Here is a 6,000-nt window from a genome sequence, read left to right on the forward strand (position 1 = left end):
TTTAAATTTCCAGAATTCTGAAATTTAATTTCAAATTCCGATTTCTAGTTCATATTTCTAATGTTAAATTTTCAATTTAATGATTTCAGATTCGGATACAGATTTCAGATTTCAGCTTCAGAATTCAGATTAGAGATTCACATTTAAAATCAGATTTCTGATTCAGATTTTCATTCAGATTTCAGGTTCAGATTTCCGCTTCAGAATTCAGATATCAAGTCAGATTTCAGATTCAGATTTAAATTCAAATTTTAGATTCAGATTCAGATTCAGATTTCAGATTCAGATTTCAGATTCAGATTACAGATTCAGATTTCAGATTCAGATTTCAGATTCAGATTCAGATTTCAGATTTCGAATTAAGACTTCATATTCAGATTCAGATTGGTTGTAGATTACAGAATAGTATTTTTTTCTGGAATTTTTATCCTTTTAAATGATTCCTCCCGAAAAGTTTTCTTTTTTTAGAAAGTATGCGCTCCCCTTGCTAAACGGTTAGTTTGGGTGTTTATTCAAATGTTTACTCACGATTCTCAACACTTTTCTGCGTGTAGTACCGGTCGCTTTAAAAGTTTTAAACCGCTCGAGGGGCGCTTAATGTATGTATGTATTAATCTGACTGGGTTGGCCGAGAGTATGATACTCTATATCACCACTTTTTGTTTGTGTTTGTATTTCTGTTATTCATCGTAGGGTGTTCCTTAATTATTTATTTTTTGATTTGTCGTTTCAGACTCTAGATTTTAAATCTCGCTTTTTCCAGAAAACTAAGAATTTCTTTTAGTTTTGCTTCTTCGAAGTTTTGAACCATCTCGAGTAGATTGGAGTAACGATCCCAATCATAATGGTTTCTGATGTAGTTGAACTGAACACAGTTCAACAGGGCATGCTCTGTGGTGAAGTTCGTATCGCATAGTTCACAAAGTTTCGAGTCACGGATTTTCATAATTCCCAGGTAGTACGGTGAGTAGTCGTGCCCGCTGAGTAATCGGTTTAATGTTCGAATTTGGATATTGTTAAGTTCAATATTCCAATACCATGGTTTCTTGTTAAAATTCGATTGGAATTCATAAAATTTGATTCCTTTTTTGTCTTTATTTGCGATGTTTTTGTACCAAGTGTTTGTGTTTTGCAGCGATTCAGATTTAAATTGTCTGTATGCGTCATCAAGTCGTAGTTTATTCTCTATTATGATTGGTCCATCTAATCCTTGCCTAGCTAGAGTATCTGCGTGTTCATTACCATCAATTCCAACGTGTGATGGGATCCATTGAATTGTGGCGTTTTTCGTTGTCGCTATTGTGCATATATCATGGGTGATTTTATCAAATTTCTTATTTTTCAGGTCTCTAGTGAGGATTTTACAGGCTGTTTGGGAGTCGGTAAATATCACCACACCAGTGATTGTGTTGTCTGCTTGTTCTAGGGCTTCTCTAATTGCTATAAGTTCTGCAGTCGCTATACTTACTTCATTAGCTAGACTCATGCTTATCTTGGTGCCGGAAGTTGCGTCATAAATTCCTATTCCACATTTATTTGTTCTAATTGAAGCATCTGTGTACCATTGATCGAGGTGGCTGTAGTGATTATTAATCATTTCTTGGGCAAGCTTTTTCAGAACAATAGGGGACGTTTGTTTCTTTTTCATTCCCGATCCTATCATTTGTTCTTCAATTTTTACTTTAATCTCTATTGTAGGTTTTGTTTCTGTGTAAATCTTCTGGTATTTTTCAGCATTTTTTATGTAAATTTTTTCTATGAATGTGTATTGGGCTTCGTTTTTTATATTTAACAAGTCTATTGAATGAAGTTGTTGCGCGATTAAATCGTTTCGGTGTATGTGAAGGGCAATTCTTTTTTTGGCTAAGTAGTTTCGTTTGATTGTCAGTGGTTCTTCTCCAGCTATAGCAGCTAAGGTATTTATGGGTGTAGTTTTCGTGCATCCTGTAGCAATACGTAGACATTGTCTATTCGTAATTTCCAGCATATCACAATATTTTTTTGGTGTTGATCCATAGATAACAGCTCCGTAGTTTAAAAAGTTTCCATATAAAGCTTTATGGTATAGCATTAATACTCTTGGAGTGCCGCCGTACTTGATACCACTTATTATTTTCAGCATGTTTTGTTTGTCCAGTATACTTTGCTTTAGTGTTTTGATGTGTATGCCGTATTTTAATGTCTGGTCAAGTGTTATTCCTAGATATTTGTAATTTCTGACTGTTTCCAATGTTTCACCTCCCATCGTCAAATGGAGTTGTTTATCACTATCTTTAAATAGCATTGCTTTTGTTTTTGAGCTATTAAGATGTAACCCCAACTCTGTAGCTTTAGTCACAAATTTGTCTATTTCGTATTGCATTTTTTTAGTTGCTTGATAACACAGGTGACATGACATCTCCTTGTGGTACTCCAGAGCAAATTTGTTGACTTACAATTCCTTGCTCTGTGTAGACTAGAGTTTTACGGTATATCAAAAAATTATAAATCCATGTGCAAGTATCCTGTTTGAAACCATTGTACAGCATTATTCTGTAAAGTTGTTCAACATTAACTGTGTTAAAAGCGTTTGAAAAATCAAAAAAGACACCAATTGTTGTGTAGTTTTCTCTTCTTGCTGCTTTTATCGTATTTGTAGCGAACGTCACACAATGTTCTGTGGACATTCCCTTTCTAAATCCAAAAGAGAGGTCTGGAAGAATATTGTTTCTGTTGCACGTTTCTTGGATATCTTCTAGGACTGCTGCATTTAAAATTTTTACTAATGTTGGTAGTAGTGCAATAGGTCGGCTAGAGCGTACGTCATTGGGAGGTTTATTAGGTTTAAGAATGGGTATAATTTTTATTTCTTTTAAATGATTATCTAACGTGGACTTTCTCCACATTTCATTTAAAAGATCAATTATTTTTGTTACCGAGTGGAAATCTAGATTTTTTAGAGCACCGTAATTGAGATTATCAGTGCCTGGTGATGATGATGGTGATTTGTTTTTAAGAAAATTTTTCCAGTTTTGAAATTTTAATATAGTTGGTCTTGTGTTATTTTCAGGTGGTAGTGGTTCTAAGGAATTGGATGGTCCAAAGTTCAGCAATAGGAATTCCGTTGCCATTTCTTTACTATTAACTATCAGGTTATTTTTAGGGTTAACTACCGGTCGTAGTTTCAATCTTTTTACAAGCTTCCAGTTTTCTTGCGTGTTTCTCGGATCAATAGAACCAGAGAGTTCTTCCATTTTGTTTTTAATGTGTTGAAGTTTGGATTTTTGAAATATTGCAGAAGATTTTTTCCACCGTATCAAATTTTCACTGCTACTGTATATGTTGTATTCTCTAAGGGCGTTTTGTTTTTGTTCATATAGTTTTGATAGATCTGAGCTCCAGTAATATTTTGGAGTATGTGTGCTTATTTTTTTGTGTTTTTTGCTAATGTTTTGAGTAAGTTTGGATATATCTTTCAGATTGTCAAATTCCCAATGTTTTATTTGTGCTATTTCTTCGATTATTTTTTTTTTTATCGTAGAAGTATTTTTGTTTGGTTTTGATTCGCAGATCTAAGTTTGTTTCGATCATCAAATGTCCACTTCCACCAAAAGCTTTCTCTATCACATTCCATTGAACTATGTCGAAGAGGTTTGTTGAACATAGTGTCAGATCTATCGCACTTGATCTCTGATTAGCTACTGGAGGTATATAAGTGGAGACTCCAGTGTTGAGTAGCATGAGATTAGAACCTACTATAGCATCATGGACTATTTTTCCTTTGGTATTGGTGTCATTACAACCCCATATCACATTGTGACTGTTGAAATCTCCTCCTACTAAGATTTTTTCAAATTTAGAAAGTTCGTTGAAAAAGATTGTTATTGCTGCTTCTAAATTGTTCGTTGATATTCTTGGATTTACGTAAGTAACCACCAAAGCTAATTTTATCGTAGGTATGTATAATCCTAATGTTTCAAAATCTTCTGATTTTGAAAGATTAATTTCTTCAAATTTCAAATCTTCATTTAAAAATATTCCTACTCCTCCAAATCCGTCTTTACGGGGAGCAAGAATACGATGGTAACCTTGAATGTTCCATCTACCGGTAGATATTTGTTCTGGTTTAACCCAAATTTCAGATAGTAAAGCCGCATCGAATTTTTGTGTATACAACTCATGGCTAAGCTCGTTTTTGTTTCTATATAAACTTTGAATATTCGCTTGTAGAACCTTGAATTTGATAATACAAGACTAACTGTCTCCCGACAGTCCCACCAATTTACTCAATTCACCAATAATGCATGCTGATATATCTCCTCCAGCTTTGCCGTGTGTTTTTGTTATAATTTCTAATTTCGTGTTTACTGTAGCTATTAGTTTTTTCCACTCTTCTTGTGATTGTTTTTTAACCGATTCTTCTATTTCTTTTCTCAACCTTTCTAACTCTTCAGTTTTGTGATTATTATTTAAACCCATTCCTCTAGGTTCCTCTTCCATTTTTCTTTTTTTGGCGAATTCTTGTTGATTCATTCCCAACACGCTTGCCACTCCTGGTACTATTTCTTCATTTTTATTTTCTCTTCTAGACCTATTTCTCTTATCATTATGATTCCAATTATTATTTTTTTGTTGTGTTTGTTGGTTAAATCTTGGGCTCTTTGCTGCTACTCTAGAAAAGGATTCTGCTGGCGTAGGAAATTCTTCGGAAACTCTTAGTACATCGAATATATTTTCTGTAGGTATCTCGTAGTATTGTTTTGCTTCTTGATAAGTCATGCTCTTTTTTGCCATAATTGCCTGTATATTTATTTCTTTTTTCCATCGGGGACATGTTTTATCAGTTGTCTTATGATTACTACTTCCACAATACAAACATTTTAAAATATTACAAGAATTATCAGTAGGATGCTCCGTCTCACAGTTTAAACATTTTTCATTGGACGCTTTACAGTTTTTGGACAAGTGGTTGTAACGTAAACATTTAAAACAAATCACAGGTTTTCGGACAAACGGTTGAACTCGGTGAATTACGGAACAAATACTGATGTCAGAAGGTAAAATATTGCTACGAAAAACTACACCCATTTTGTAAGTTGGTTCTTTTTTCTTATCTTTAAAACGATGCATTCTAAAAACTGATTCCACTTCTACTTTTGCCTTAATGTAATCTTTAATTTCTTCATCTTTCAATTCCAAGGGTATCCCTGAGATCACACCTGTTACTGTAACGAATTGCTTAGGAATATATGCTTTATAGCCCTTTAAGTTTAAATTTTTACAGTTTGCCAATCTGTTTGCGTCTTTTATATTCCCAACATACACCGTTACCTTATTTCTGCCTGTTTTATTTATATCCTCTATCGATTTGTCAAACCCATTTTGGTGTAAAAGAATTCCGACTTGTAGCCTATTTACGACTTTCTGTTTTTCCGTGCTCTCTACTACTACTCGATACGGTCGACAATCACCTGTCTTGTAGTTATAATTTATGTATACTTTTTCAGATTCTGCTTTGTCCTTGTTTACTCCTCCGTTGTTGACCGGTGTTGCTGTGTTGTCATCTTCCATCCGTTCTAAAGATCCGGAACTCTCCAGCGGTTGATTGAGGTTATTGGTTGATGCTACTCCATCTGGAGCAGCATCTTTCTCACTCATTTCGGGACGAATAATAATAATTCGTCACTCCACTTGCGCTCTATCACAGGAAATATCACAGATCTTTATTTCGAATATATCACAGAATCTCTAAGGCTAATAACAATACGACAATTTAAAATTTGGTTTTATAAATAATCCACGTTAAAAAAACACATGTACACCCTATCGATGTAAACACCGCAATCGAGGGGCGCTTTTTTTTTCCTTTGGGGTTGTCTACTTTAGACTGGCTCGAACCAAGTTTGGTCCATCTGGCCACGAGGGGCGCTTAATGATTCCAATTTTCAACTATCAAAGCCAGTCTATTTGAAATTCAAGTTCATTGATGGAAAATCGCGATTCGTGCTGTCAAAAATGTTG

This window comes from Uranotaenia lowii, chromosome 2 (assembly GCF_029784155.1).
Source record: "Uranotaenia lowii strain MFRU-FL chromosome 2, ASM2978415v1, whole genome shotgun sequence".
NCBI lineage: Eukaryota > Metazoa > Arthropoda > Insecta > Diptera > Culicidae > Uranotaenia > Uranotaenia lowii.